The sequence below is a fragment of the Magallana gigas genome, chromosome 1, assembly GCF_963853765.1.
Source record: "Magallana gigas chromosome 1, xbMagGiga1.1, whole genome shotgun sequence".
Classification (NCBI taxonomy): Eukaryota; Metazoa; Mollusca; class Bivalvia; order Ostreida; family Ostreidae; genus Magallana; species Magallana gigas.
Window position 1 is genome coordinate 72,330,143 of NC_088853.1, and position 16,427 is coordinate 72,346,569.

Consider the following 16,427-nt stretch of genomic DNA (forward strand, 5'->3'; position numbering starts at 1 on the left):
TATGTGCACCGAAATTTCTAGACCTTTGAAGTCAAATTAAACTTTTGTACTACTCTCTATTTCTCTATCTCCTCCTCTCTCGGGCTTTGACACAGATCATTATCTTATTTATAAAGTTGCTATTGATGAAAAGGAGGCAAATGCTCAAGAAAATCAACATATGTAACAAATAAAAAAATTACACTTGTATAAACATTTTCAATTATTCTAAAAAGCGTCGTGATATTCCTTCAGTTATTAAAGCAATGTGTAGAACGAATTGATGTGTCCTTTGTACACCATACTGACTAGAACTGTCATTTTAAAAGTGAACAAGCTTCTCAAAACGACGCTTGATTTGTCACCTGTGTATTTTATCAATACGTCAGACTGGCTCTCCAAGTTCGCGCAACTTCGCACTCTCGCCTTCGCAACTTCGCACTTTCGCCTTCGCCTTTTTTTTTAGCAATCAGAAAGTCTCAGTCGATTACATATAATTTGATGCAGGCACCGTACTCGCCAAGGTTTTCCGATTAATCCATGATATTATTCGTACGCATGCACTAGGCCATTGTGCTTACAATGAATATTTATAGATATTTTAATGTGTATGTGACATATGTTTACCAGTGCTGGTTATGCCTAATCATTACACTCCACATAAAATGTAATGTCCGCCATAATGTATACATATGCACTTCCAGACTCCTGTCACTTACCAGCTGTCTGTTTACCGTGGATCAAACACAATATTATTCTAATTTCATTATGCGACACTCCTTGCTCATGTATGGATCGAGAGGGGGAGAGCCCCCCCCCCCCCCGGAAAATTCAATATTAATAACTTCACACATGCAGTAAAGGGAGAGAGATGGTCCGGATCCCACCCAACCCCCCAACCCCCCCACGGAAAATTTTATTTTATCAATTATATATAATTAAAACTCTCCTAAAAATGCCACACCCCCCACTCCGGCAAATTTAATTATCCATCGATCCCCCCCCCCCCCCAAGAAAAAGTTATGGATCTACGCAGGCTGTTGAAAATAAATTCTAAAAAGTTAATCGTCTGCCTCAGATGTCCTTTTGTACAGCTAAAATTGTCTTTACACGATAGAGAGCTCCACAATTATAAAAAGGCGAAGGCGAAAGTGCGAAGATGCGAAGGCGAGAGTGCGAAGTTGCGATGGCGAAGGTGCGATAGTAGTATCGCTTCTTCGCCTTCGCAACTTCGCACTTTCGCCTTCGCATCTTCGCGCTTCGCCGTCGCATCTTCGCACTTTCGCTTCATCGCCGTCGCACCTTCGCACTTTCGCCGTCGCAACTTCGCACTCTCGCACCTCGACCTAAAGGCGAAAGTGCGAAGGTCGAAGTGGCCCCATCGGAACACCATACAATCTATATATGTCTGTGTTTTTGTCTGTTTCTCCTGAGTGCACACGCAATGTGATCTCTATATACAAGTTTGAAATATTAGACACCCATTTTATCATCATTTTTTTTTATAAAAGAATTGATGTTGTATAAGCAAGTTACACTTTAGAGGCAAGTTCTGAACAAAATAAATATTTTCAATGAATAAATTAGAGAAAACTAAAATATTTTATAGAGATTCACCATTATCTTAAAATGAAATGTTTTCAAAGTGTTTTGTTCTTTAGCAGTTTTTACTAAAATGTGACTTATTTCATTGTTTATTGTTCTGAAAGTGTGGGTATTCCCAATAGGATTTAGCTAAAAGGACAACATGCAGTGTTTTGCCTTTTGATTTTAGAGTGAAATAAAAAGTGTAGCAGGTGCCCACGTGTCTTTAAAGTGTTGGAGTTTGAAAGGTAATCCTTTTCATCGTAAAATCCATCATGTCGGTTGAAATCTAGCAAATCGCAATGTTAGATGGAATTAAACCAGGTCAGGGTGTGCTTCATTTACCTAATGATTAGGTGTACATTATGAATTAGGTTTTATTTCAATTATAAATTTAGTTATGCAGGCACCAGAATGAATTAGAAGAGTCTCATAATCCATTAATATGAGTATAAATATACTTGGTTTGTTATTATATTCTAATAAAACATAGGTTTGTATGTGTCATTATATTCTGATAAAACATAGGTTTGTATGTGTCATTATATTCTGATAAAACATAGGTTTGTATGTGTCATTATATTCTGATAAAACATAGGTTTGTATGTGTCATTATATTCTGATAAAACATAGGTTTGTATGTGTCATTATATTCTGATAAAACATAGGTTTGTATGTGTCATTATATTCTGATAAAACATAGGTTTGTATGTGTCATTATATTCTGATAAAACATAGGTTTGTATGTGTCATTATATTCTGATAAAACATAGGCTTGGATGTTTGATTATATTCTGATAAAACATAGGTTTGTATGTGTCATTATTTTCTGATAAAACATAGATTTGGGTCTGTCATTATATTCTTAATAAACATAGGTTTGAATTTGTCATTATGTTTTGATCAAACAAAGATTTATATTTTTAATTGTATTTTGATTAAACATAAATTCGAATTTGTAGTTTTATTTTATTAAACATGGGTTTAGATTTATAACTACACTTTGATTAAACATATGTTTAGATTTAAAATTATATTTCGATAAAAGGATCATAATACCAAGACAGCTGCTACAAACCGTCGAAGATTCTACTTTAGAATATAACAATTATTTACCAACATTCATATTATATATTATTAAGAGAGATATTTTATCGAAATATCAAACATGTGGTGTTACTACCCTGACATAGACTCTTTCTCTGTTTACGTCTCCATCTACATTTGCCTATCTACTGTGTTATATAAAATAATCAACCCCCCCTCTCTCTCTCTCTCTCTCTCTCTCTCTCTCTCTCTCTCATCACTGATAATATAATTTTGCACGCAACACACTGTTAGATGTATATCGTTAACGGGACGGGTACGCCTGTGTTATTTACAATTGTCATTGGTATAAATATTGTGACCTCTTTGTCAGAAAATGCTTCTTCTAAACCTTTAAGAACATTGTTAATATTATTTAAATCAGCTACATATATAATGATTTTACGCCTACACAGGCAAAAGTGGCTCGTATGAATCTCATATGAAATTCGCATGAAGTTCATGCGAATTCTTCGCATGAGAAAGAGACGAAAAGTAACACGCATGAATTTCATGCGAAAACTTCATGCGATTTTGACATAATTTTCATGCGAATATCATATGATAAAAATTTCGCACGATATTCATGCGAAAATGTATATCTTATGTTTCAGTGTTGTTTCATGCGAATATCATGCAAATATCATGCAATTTTCATACAAAATAATATGCAGCTTAATTCAATAATCTTGAAATCTTGATCTCTTTTTATCTAAATTTGAGAATATAATCTGTTATATTTTGAAAAGAAAACTGAAGTCCTAATTAATTTGCTTTATACAGAATTAACATAAACAGAAAACAATATCAATAATCTTCTTAGGAAAATCTTCTTTATTTAGATAAGAACATAATTCAAATTTCTTCTTCTTCCACTTCTCGAAAAGGCTTGTTTCTTCATCAATCTAAAAGAAAATATACATAATGCAGTGTTCTTGACATTTTCCTATTACTGAATGACATACCGGTATCTATTTTGAATGTGAATTATTAATATTGGCAGATAAAAATTAAATTCATTGATATATGACATGCAGTTGATAACATGATAAATGCTCGTTAAAGCAGATTTGATCAGATACAATAAATTTCTGATTGTCATATCCGAATACTACCATTCTCACTTTAAAATATCACTCTGATCCATGTCCTTGTTGTTATTTTATGCTTTCAGTTTGTGAGTTTATTACATAAACCAAATCTCTCACCTGAGCATCAATAGCCATAACTTATCAAATCTACTGTATGCTGCCAAATACAAAACATTTGGACAACTTTGAAGAGTACTGTTCATTTTGTTTAAGAGGATTTTCAAATTTTTCCTCACATAATCATCAAGCCCCTTTTGTTGTTTCAATTTTTTAGAAAAATATTTCTAAATGTCAAAAACAATTTCTATTGTGGCCCAACCCTAGGAACCATTACATGTATATGAACAAATTTGAATCTACAATACCTCAAAATGCTTGCATACAAGTTTCAGCTATTTGGACCAAAGGCTTTTAAGATTTTTTTTTAAAATAACACATGTTTATCATTCTAATTTTACTAAAAGAAGGTGTGACTTTTCATTGTTTAATTAACAAACTGGAATTCCCTTCCAACTAATACTGTTTTGTGTCAAGTTCGATTAAAATTGGCTCAACTGTTCTGGAGAAGGAGAAACTGTCAAAAGTTTAGGGATTGAGACTGTCCTGGGACAGAATTAAGACAGACAATAGTGATCAACACATGATGTTCGCTCATGCCGGTTGTTTGAATCACTTAAATGAGCTTCAATGTTAAACATTGATCCAAATTATCATACAATTCTTAAATAGTAGAAGTATTACTTACCACTGTATCCATGAATTCTTCCGGAATGTTGTTGATTGTCATGCTGTTAAAATCTTTTCCAAAGAGTCTTTGCAAATCTGCATATGCAAACTTAGGTTCTCTGCAAATATTATTGCTGTATAATTGCTGTATAATTATTAAATGATTTCATTCCTGTTTGATCTTATAAATATCTAGATATAATTAAGTAATATAAGTAATACAGCTATTGTAATCTTGATATTCATTAATGGATTTCTTATTTAATATTTTTCACATGTCCTACACAAATTATTAACAAAACTACATGTACATATAAGTTGTTGTGCTAACTCAATTACCAACCTGCTATTAATGGCGGAAAGACACTCTGGAAAAATATGGAAATATCTTTTCTTCTCTTCTTTTGACTTTTGGAAGAAAACAGGCATATGTAATGAACAATTTTCAGGCTTTGGATTGGCTCGAGTATAGAATCTCAGTATATTTAGTACTTTGATTTATCCTCACCTTTTATACAGCCAACAGGCATGTCATCATGTTCACACCTCCATCCAAATAGTACCAACTCCATATCCGTGTAGGGATGTTTTTGTCATGCTTCAATGAAAAAGATATCAGATATTTTATTGCATAAGCCCATAACATTACGCTAAGGATATAAGCAAAGTTTGCTCTGTTCATCATCCCAATACACTTCATCTTTATTATGCAGTTATAAATAATTGTAACGAATTCTTTATAATTGTTTGCAAAATTTCGAATGATGGTTTTTATTTATCAAAACGGGAAGCAGAGATCTTCCGATAATACATACAAATTTCATTAAGGCCTATGTTTCTTACCTCTGTCATTCACTTTGTACTCGAGTCTCGTTCCCGCTGACGTCACATATTGCGTAAATTTTTGGTACTGAGAACCGTCAGGATGGTGTTTGATTTTACATAGAGCAATATACCAAAAATCAATAGATCAGATCAGATTTTGTAATTTAGATATGATAAGATTAATTATCATTAATAATTAAAAGCGCTACAGGTTGATGTGCATCTTTTTTGTAAGCCCTTGCAAACATTTTTATTCGTTTCCGAAATCCCGTTCGAGTTATCTCCCGCGATAACTCATATGCAGACAGACTGAATTTTCTCTAGCTGCAAAGTTATGTACATCGGTACTGACTGATCAGTGATGCAAGCCAGCAGAAACTTTACATCAACATCACCAAGATGTGTCCGATCTATCGTACGATTATATACTCAGCGATTGAAAAGTCGTGATCCTGGATAGGAGAGGAGCGGATCGTCAACATGCAGGTACCCTAGAACTACGATGTTTCAAGTGTGTGCATATTCTATTTTTTCATGTTATATGTTAACTAACGTTTCCAGATACGTGTTTAAACACGAAAAAATCTACTGTTATTATTAAACTTAGATGCAGGTCTTTTCATGTAACTAAACAATATACGGGGAAATTCGGGTTGACAGAGGGTCTGTCAATTCTCTCCGGAGAGCTTCGGATAAATTTCTATCTATTGTGTATTTCTTATACAAGAATGAAAGAACACAGTGTAACCGTAGTTATTACAAAATAAATCTGCAGATATATATTTTAAACATGCGGTTGCAAGCATGCAATCTGATTTCAAGCGCGGATCCAGAAAAAAAAAATCGGACGGGGGGGGGGGGTGATTGATTGATTGAGTAACAAGGTTGGGAGGGGGAGTAAGCCATATTTTTATGAACTTTATAATTTAAATTTAAAGAGTTTTTTAGGGGGTCTGGATCCCCTTGACCCCTTCTAGATCCGGTCTACATGTATAATTTTTGTGCATATTGTCACGGTGAATCCACTTATAGGAGTATATATATGCAGTTTGAAAATGTTCATAACATTTTATTTTTTTTCCTACAGGGTTGTTTTAAGATCCGAAGCAATGTTACACAGACAGAAGAATAGGTGAATGCTGCTCCAGTATATGTTGTATATATGATGGCTATAACAATAACATACATGTATATCACTTGGGAAATCATGCACAACAAACTGTCCATATGATGATACCATGTAAGTATTTATTCGGTGAAATATGCCTTGCGTTTTGAATATTTCTAAAGTTTGTAATTACATGTATATAAAATCAGACATGGATTAACATATATTTGATAAAAGAGGTTGGACATACCTCTTGATCTCATTTGCTTTTGATCAATAAAACATACTGTAAGTTATTTCAATACAGAGATACATTATGATTTTTTTAAATTTTATCCGAGTGTATAAATCTTGTGCTTTTACGCTGTTATACATGTACTCAATACATGTACATTTGTTTGCATGTTTTATTATGAATTATATTTTGTCTTGCATATACACAAGGGTGACAAAGATATTTAAATATGGAGAGGGATAAAGAGACATGCTACAGAAGAAGGAAGATAAAGGCACATGATACAGACACCAGAGTGATTACACCAACATCAGTCCAATAACATTGGTACACACTGAAACTTGAGACCACAAAGGCCTGGATTCTTTTGAAATATACTGTCATCTGTGCAATATCACTTGGAATCATGGAAAACTTGTATCACAGTGTTAACAATTTTCAGTGAATTTTCATTGTCTAGCATAGAAATAATGAATTTTATGTTTGAATATATAGCTGGAAATGTTCCTCTATGTAATTCACTTACTGCTTTCAACAGGTTTGGTACACGCAAACTCATAAATTGTATCTCAAAAACATATTAAGACTTAAAGTATGTATCCTAAATAATGACCAATGCAATCAGCACAGTATTACACAATTCATGTAATAAAATCTTAATGTTTACTGACCTTCTAAGAAGAGAGATATAACTTTCAGTTGGTGTGAATGACTATTGTAAAGGCAAAGTTTAAGATGTTTACATAAACAAAGACTTTAAAAGTTTTGAAAACATTTATATTTTGATAAAATGTAAACTCTATTTTAATTTTTATTTATACACGTATAAATTCCAACACATGTAGAAATTGTTTAGTTGTCTTAATGTCAAATTTGTTAACAAAAAGAGACACTAGTATGTCAACATATGAATGAAAGAATGTTTTTAAAGTGTTATAAATTGATTTGTCATAATTAAATTTTTATATGAAAAACATGCAATTTTCATGTGAATTTTGCATGAATTTTATATGAATATGACACAAATATCTAATCGCATGGAAAACATACAAAAAATTATTCGCATGAAAATTGTACATTTTTCATGCGAATATCATGCGAACATATTCGCATAGTATTTGCATGAGAAACTTTTCATCTGATTTTCGCATGATTAGCGCATGATTTTCATGCGAAAAGGAAATCGCATGAAAAGTATGCAAGCCACTTTTCCCTGTGTAACTAAACTGTGCAAATGACCTATCAAGTTAAAACCAATTTGTGATAACTGAAACCAATGTTTCGTTAAAGATTACAAAAGGTAAATGTTGTTCTAGAAATAAAAAAAAATACAACAAAATCAAGAATGCTTGAAGGTCTCAGCAAATTTTCCAATAAATAGCCTTACTCAAATGAAAAAATAACAGCTCTGTATCAAGACCTAGTCAACAATTAAATTTTCCAATTCAAACGTTTGATATTTTTAACTCGTCTTGACTAGTTTAGAGTTGAAAGCCTTTTAACAGTTAAGTTATACTTTATTGATATGATTCGTGTTATTTTCATTCATCCTCCATAACAATTATAGCAAATGAAGTAGAATATATTAAATGGTTTTAATTATCGTTTGTGTGTTTACAAGTTATATCAACATTCATATTTGTTAAAAGTATGTAAAATACTTGCTTAACTATTGGTTTAAAAAGCCACGAAAATAATTTTTAAACAATCGGTGACCATCTTATTAAAGTGGTCATTGTTGTGTGTTGCATGCTTACGTTAGAAACAAATTTATTCAACTCTAACAATACTTTTTTGAAACTTGATTCGAGAATTCCAATATGCAAATTTGGCAGGAAATCGTATGCCTGGTTTTCCAAAATCTGTGTTATCTATCTTTGGTACACGACTTAATCGGTAACACATTTATATACAAGCGCACTTAAGTTTTTATTCAGTACATGAATTGCAATTCAAAGATGTTTAACCCAAACAACTAGAATGGCGTAACTGTTCCGTTGTACAAACGTTTACTATCACAGGTAAAATTGCAACATATGTTCAACATATGTTTCGAGTAACATATGTTGAACATACGTTGAACATATGTTAAACATATGAATTTTTCACAGTATGTTGAACATATGTTTGAAATATATTGTTAACATATGTTTGTAAAATACGTTAAACATATTACAGACTCAAAACATATGTTAAACGTATATTTGTGGTAATCATATGTTCAACGTATGTTTAACATATTTTGAACATATGTTTGTTTAAAACATATGATCAGCATATGTTTTACATTTGCGTTATGTTGATTAGACATGTTTGTTTGCTTAAATTTTTACATATGTAGTAATGAATACATGTATAAACAAATTGTATAATCAACATTGGCCATGCATTTTTTTCATATGAAGTGTTTCGTTAACAAATCCGGATTTAAGCCTGAATCGGTTTAAGATTTAGTGTTCATAAACATACGTCACACTTTACGTCATGGAGTCAGAAGATCAATCTGCATCTGCAGGATGGATTTTAACTTGTACTTATAAGGTAAGAATGCGTCTCATTTACCTATTTATAGTAGCAATGAGTCAATCTACGGGCTGTAACGTAAATGTGTTCTTCTAGAGAATTCGGATTGAAAAACCATACTGCAGCCTTCCATATAAAAAAATGTAGGCCTACAGTAATGTCAACGACCGACGGTCATCATTGTTGTTTAACTATTGAAAACCAGCTCTATAATTGAACCTCTAAAGCTGTTGAAATTGTTTTAAAAATACAGTGAATAAATCATACAGTAAATATCATGTTTATGAATGACAGAATGTAGAATATCTCAGAAAAGGTTAGGTCAGTAAATTTCTTCACACAAAGCTACAACTCAACAGCTTACTGGCTATAGTTTATTCAGACCTAATAAGTTTGATGGTAAACAAGCATAAAAATGTGGTTTTGAAAGATATATTAAGATCAGACGCATTTAAAAACTTGGAAAGTGAAAGTAGCCCCCCCCAAAAAAACTAGAGCAAAGCTCATTGCAAAGCAACGAGTATGTCTTCTATTGCTGTTTTAAATCAGTTCTTAATAAAAAAAAAAAAGTCTTTACAATTCCACAGGGAAATTCCTAATGAATTGTTTTGTGTCAACACAAATGGTACATTGATTTATATCTTCTCATTGAAATATTTATATCAATTCAATTCACTTTTCATTTAAAAAAATCTTTATCAATATTTATAGTGTAATTGTTATTACATGCTAATTGAAAAAAGTGTTTTTATTTTAGGAATGTAGTGACGACTAATGGACACATCACAGATGGCATCAATTAACACACTGTCAGAGATTATGAAGAAGTGAGTACATAATTATAAAAAATTCTTACACTTTCAAAACTGCAGCATGATGGATATTTTTTAAACTTATTGTAGTAAAGTTAACTAGGTTCAATTAATATCAAATAATGAGTGACACTGTTTGACAGAGTATTATAATTTGTAGCAAATGGAGTAGTAGTGCAGAGGTTTGTAAGATTTCTTGGATGCAGTCTGAAGATGATGAAGTGATGAAAGATCCAGGATCCAGATATATTCTTCTTGTGCTCAAAGATATCTGGCTGCACTACATTTGCTATACAAATTATGGTAATACAATTTAAATATGGCTCTGACTGTACGATTGATTCTAATTATAAAATTTTCTTAGTTCTAATGATTTTTTGTAAGATTTTAAAATCTCACTTTGTAAAAAATAACACAAATATATTAATGGTTTTCCACTTCTTAATTTGCAAAATTTTAAAAGGTCTGATGGTTGTAATTGCATTTGTATTAACATTTTAGACAGAAGTTTAGACTTGACTTGTGAAATGATAAACAGCACATTGAAAAAGAAGTTGGACAAAAAGTGAGATTAATGCAGGTACAGTTATTAATTGTTTCTCTCTCTCTCTCTCTCTCTCTCTCTCTCTCTCTCTCTCTCTCTCTCTCTCTCTTTCCCCAGTACTTGCAAATGATGTAAGTATTCAATAAACATTTACTTAAGGAATAGAATGAAAAAACTTAACTCATGTTGTATTTGCAACTTAATCTTGATACTCTTCAAACTTTTGTTTTAATAATAGAACACTTGAGGCAATTGTAAACTTATAAACTATCTTAAAAAGTGTTACATTCTCTCTGTTTCTTTTTCAGAAACAATTAAAGCTGCAGTGAGTGAGAACCATTCACAGGAGAATAACAAACTTATCTTTATGATATTTGCAACAATAAAAATGATATGTATTTTTATCTCTGTTTTTTTTCATCAGATAGCTGGAGCTTCAAAATTAATGCGATTTTTAAAAGACTCAGTGTTGTAAAAACAGGATAATCAGTTGAAGAGGCTAATTCAGAAAGAGAATTTGTACCAACAATGGATTTAAAAAAAATATTTAAAGGCATATTTTCAAATATGCATAAGACATATGTGATACATGTTGTGTAAATAATCCCAAAGGATAAAGAAAATGAGTAAACACAAAAATGAAATTAACATATGTTCAACATATGTCTAACATATATTTATAAACATATGGTAATCATATGGTTATCAAAAACATATGTTTAATATATGTTAAACATATGATGAACATATGTTTATGAACATATGTTTAACATATCGTTTTTTATGGCGAACATATGTTTCAGAACATATGTTCAACATATGTTAAACATGTGTTGAACATATGTTGCAATTTTACCTGTGTACGCCATTGATGAGTATGTGTTGGTACAGTGTAACTATCGAATCATAAATACTAATATGTTTCTTGAAAGATACATCGACTTAAATATTTGGTCCTCATTAACAAAAAGGAAAAATGTATATTCTCAAGTTATGTAATGCATAGTTTTACATTTTGAAGCAAATTATTCTGACTTTTAAAACGTTTAAAGAAGAAAAAGTAAATCCAGCTTAAATAATGCCTAGATTAACAAAGATAATGATGGAATTGTGTCCATACATTTTATTAATGTATCAAGTCTGATTCGTGTCTAATAGACGGAGAGGTGTCTGAGCCATCGGAGGACAAAAGCATTGTATAGACATTGGTTTGTTTAGTATTGTTATACAAGCCATGAATGCAGTATTTAACCTTATTTTTGTCTCGTTACCCATCACTTACGTTATTATTTTTTGATAATTAACTGTTAACTCATTTAAGATCTGAAATAAAATATATTGTATAGATCAGTAACATTAGGCAGAAAGGAGACACTGAATTACATCTTTGGAATGTATAAACTTGACACTCTTCTTTTAGATCAGACACAATGTCTGTGCACAGGTTAACACGCTAGGATTGTTAAAATATGTGTCCCACTCTCGCTCCAATTTCTGACCCCTGAATGGGTTTTTTTCTTGTAACAATGATGCATTGTATGTGAACTTGGTCGGTATGTAGATAGAACAGTGAAAATGGACATTAATGCAACCCTAACATGTTTTTTTAATATTTTTTTTTATTGTACAAAAATGGGGTTTCCCTATTTTGTCACGACTTTTTATTGAAAGTGTTGGCTTTATTTATTCAAACCATAGCGTTCTATATTATAACGGTTATAATTTTGTCAGAAAATATCTAAAATGTTTATATTTTTGATTAGGTTAGACCAAAAAATGCGATTTTAGAATGCTTTGTTGTCAATAACTTTGCCAAAGACGCTCTAAGCATCCGCTGGTCAACACACTCTTCATTTCTGACTGTAGGTTTTATTTTTGACATTGGCGGATGTGTTTTAACGAGTGTAATCTGATGTTGTGTTTTTCCTTAAAATAATTCGTATATTATTTGGTCAGTAGGTAGACAAAAGGTGAAGGGATATATATTTTAGGAAAAATGAATTCATTGGTAGACTGTTAAACAGGATGTATGCTATATTTACAATCATCATTGGTAGACTGTTAACACGGATGTTTGCTATATATACAATCATCATTGGTAGACTGTTAACACGGATGTATGCTATATTTACAATCATCATTGGTAGACTGTTAACACGGATGTATGCTATATTTACAATCATCATTGGTAGACTGTTAACACGGATGTATGCTATATATACAATCATCATTGGTAGACTGTTAACACAGATGTATGCTATATATACAATCATCATTGGTAGACTGTTAACACGGATGTATGCTATATTAACAATTATCATTGGTAGACTGTTAACACGGATGTATGCTATATATACAATCATCATTGGTAGACTGTTAACACGGATGTATGCTATATATACAATCATCATTGGTAGACTGCTAACACGGATGTATGCTATATATACAATCATCATTGGTAGACTGTTAACACAGATGTATGCTATATATACAATCATCATTGGTAGACTGTTAACACGGATGTATGCTATATATACAATCATCATTGGTAGACTGTTAACACGGATGTATGCTATATATACAATCATCATTGGTAGACTGCTAACACGGATGTATGCTATATATACAATCATCATTGGTAGACTGTTAACACGGATGTATGCTATATATACAATCATCATTGGTAGACTGCTAACACGGATGTATGCTATATATACAATCATCATTGGTAGACTGCTAACACGGATGTATGCTATATATACAATCATCATTGGTAGACTGTTAACACGGATGTATGCTATATATACAATCATCATTGGTAGACTGCTAACACGGATGTATGCTATATATACAATCATCATTGGTAGACTGCTAACACGGATGTATGCTATATATACAATCATCATTGGTAGACTGTTAACACGGATGTATGCTATATTTACAATCATCATTGGTAGACTGTTAACACGGATGTATGCTATATATACAATCATCATTGGTAGACTGTTAACACAGATGTATGCTATATATACAATCATCATTGGTAGACTGTTTACACGGATGTATGCTATATTTACAATCATCATTGGTAGACTGTTAACACGGATGTATGCTATATTTACAATCATCATTGGTAGACTGTTAACACGGATCTATGCTATATATACAATCATCATTGGTAGACTGCTAACACGGATGTATGCTATATATACAATCATCATTGGTAGACTGTTAACACGGATGTTTGCTATATTTACAATCATCATTGGTAGACTGCTAACACGGATGTATGCTATATATACAATCATCATTGGTAGACTGTTAACACGGATGTTTGCTATATTTACAATCATCATTGGTAGACTGCTAACACGGATGTATGCTATATATACAATCATCATTGGTAGACTGCTAACACGGATGTATGCTATATATACAATCATCATTGGTAGACTGTTAACACGGATGTATGCTATATTTACAATTATCATTGGTAGAGTGTTTACACGGATGTATGCTATATATACAATCATCATTGGTAGACTGTTAACACGGATGTATGCTATATTTACAATTATCATTGGTAGACTGTTAACACGGATGTTTGCTTTATTTACAATCATCATTGGTAGAGATAGTGTGCTCTCTATAATACATGTTACACATATTACAATGTATATGTATACACTTTGTAAAACTGTAAGAAGATATAAAACTCTAAGAACAAACATGGCTATAGAGGTTCCGGATTATGTCCTTTAAAAAAATATATAATGCTTTAATAAAGTAAAAATCAGGATTATACTAAATCAATTAAACACATTGCACCAGTTGTTCCCCTGCTGATCAGTTTTGTTGTATAAAAAAAAACATGAAGTGAATCTTATATTCGAAATCAATATTGGGTTCGTTTCTATTTTACTTTTTATATTACAAACAAGTCAACAAATTGTACGGTTAGCATTAATATATCGTAAAGGTCGGTTACATTTTGCGGAAAGGAGACACTGAATTACATCTTTGGAATGTATAAACTTGACACTCTTCTTTTAGATCAGACAGAATTCCCATGCACCGGTTAGCACGATAGGGTTGCTAAAATATTTGTCTTACTCTCGTTCCAATTTCTTATATCCTGTAAACGGATGCTTTTTTTTCTTGTAACAATGATGCATTGATTCCTAACTTGGTCGGTATGTAAATAGAACAGTGAAAAGGGAAATTAATGCAACCCTACCACGTTTTTTTTTTATTGTAGAAAAACGGTGTTGGCTTTGTTTAGTCAAACTATAATGGTATTTATATATTACAACAGACTTAATTTTGTCGGCAAATATCTGAACAAAATTTAATCAGGTAAGACCAGAAAATACGATTTAAAAATGCGTTGTTGTCAATAATTTTGCCAAAGATACACTTAGCATGCACTGGTGAACACACACTTCCTTTCTGGCTGTGGTTCATATTTCTGACATCGGCGTATGTGTTTTAACGGGTGTGATCTGATGGTGTGTTTGTCATAACAATGATTCGTATATTATCCGTTCGGTATGTAGACAACAGGTGACAGGATATACTGAAACTGTGTCACGATGCTTATGCAATATGCGATCATCCTACCGTACTCAAACACTAATGCATTTATACAACATAAGTTTGTATTACTTCTTCGATCAGCTGTTTAAAGTGCACGATGATTCTACCAGCTGCGCATTCACCACAGTACCGCATGTACGGACGTTGGTTATGTACTTTCCTGTTATCTCGGCACCTTCATATCCTGCAATAATCACCAGTTGTATTATACCATACATGTAAGCAATAAAAGAGGTTTTAAGGAATATCAAAGGAACACATATACTTTCCGGTTTTTTTTTAATGGAAGAGCATGGATCTCAAATGATAACATAAGGAGGATTTAAACCAAATGTAGATATTGTACATAATAGTATGTAAACCAAATGTAGATATTGATCATACTAGTATATGGTACTTTAATAAAAAAAATTTTAAATTTAGTTTGAAATGTTGATGTTTCAAGCAGCAAAATACATTACGCATGAGAGATTAGTTACCAAAGCTTATACTATACCATCACGTTTAACTTGATATATTCTCATAAATAATTTATAAACTCAATCGAAACCACACTTAAATGGATAATATTTAATGATGAAAATTCACATACTTCAAAATTTCAAATACTTGAGAACTTGTTTCATATATTTAAGCATGATTTTAACAAACGTTTCTACATATAACATGTTGTAATGTAAAACCTTTGAAACCCCTGACTGAGGGCTAACTATTATTCTACGGGTATTGTTATTCCTCTGATGAATTTGGAGACCATGAACGTTGCTAGAATTTGATGAAGCATTACAATTTTTAGTATTGTATATGTATATATATATTCAATCAAATGCAGTTTTAGTCTATAAAAATGGTGTACATGAAGAAATTTATTCCTATTGTTTATAGTATTTTACAAAGCTGAATTGTTCACTCCATTATGATTAACAGTTTTATGTTTGCCACTGTAGAAGAACCATCATACAATTCTCTCTCTCTCTCTCTTTCTCTCTCTCTTTCTCTTTCTTTCTCTCTCTCTCCATTTATTTTTACGTTCTACATTATTTATAAAAGGAACCGCACATTTTTGACATTTTTAAAAAAAGAAATCACGCCTGAGTTGTCAGCCACCCCACTACCTGTTTTAAATGTGTAGACACCAGACTTGCTGTCCTACATACTACAGGTATTGGCGTTATACAATACCTGTTGTGTACCTACGATGACGCAAATAATTTGAATGGCCGCCACCAGAGTGTAAGCTGATAGGTGTGTGTAAGGTTGTAAAGAGTTTGAATCAGAAATTAAAACAAGACTGAAAAGGCAAATGCAAACTGTTTTA

General features: G+C 31.9%; 3 long non-coding RNA genes across 3 annotated transcripts; 2 read left to right on the forward strand and 1 right to left on the reverse strand.

Annotated features, from left to right (window-relative positions):
• Positions 1-4,797: 4,797 nt before the first annotated feature.
• On the reverse strand, positions 4,798-5,472 carry LOC136272672 (uncharacterized). The gene is made up of 3 exons (XR_010710667.1): positions 5,310-5,472; positions 4,975-5,064; positions 4,798-4,874 (listed from the first exon to the last, which is right to left on the reverse strand). It is a non-coding gene; the product is annotated as an uncharacterized lncRNA (long non-coding RNA).
• A 65-nt stretch (positions 5,473-5,537) lies between these two features.
• On the forward strand, positions 5,538-7,270 carry LOC136272674 (uncharacterized). Its single transcript, XR_010710668.1, has 3 exons — positions 5,538-5,777; positions 6,379-6,531; positions 6,844-7,270. It is a non-coding gene; the product is annotated as an uncharacterized lncRNA (long non-coding RNA).
• Positions 7,271-8,859: 1,589 nt separating this feature from the next.
• Positions 8,860-10,945, forward strand: LOC136274127 (uncharacterized). The gene is made up of 5 exons (XR_010712422.1): positions 8,860-9,175; positions 9,915-9,984; positions 10,130-10,272; positions 10,471-10,549; positions 10,822-10,945. It is a non-coding gene; the product is annotated as an uncharacterized lncRNA (long non-coding RNA).
• Positions 10,946-16,427: the final 5,482 nt, after the last annotated feature.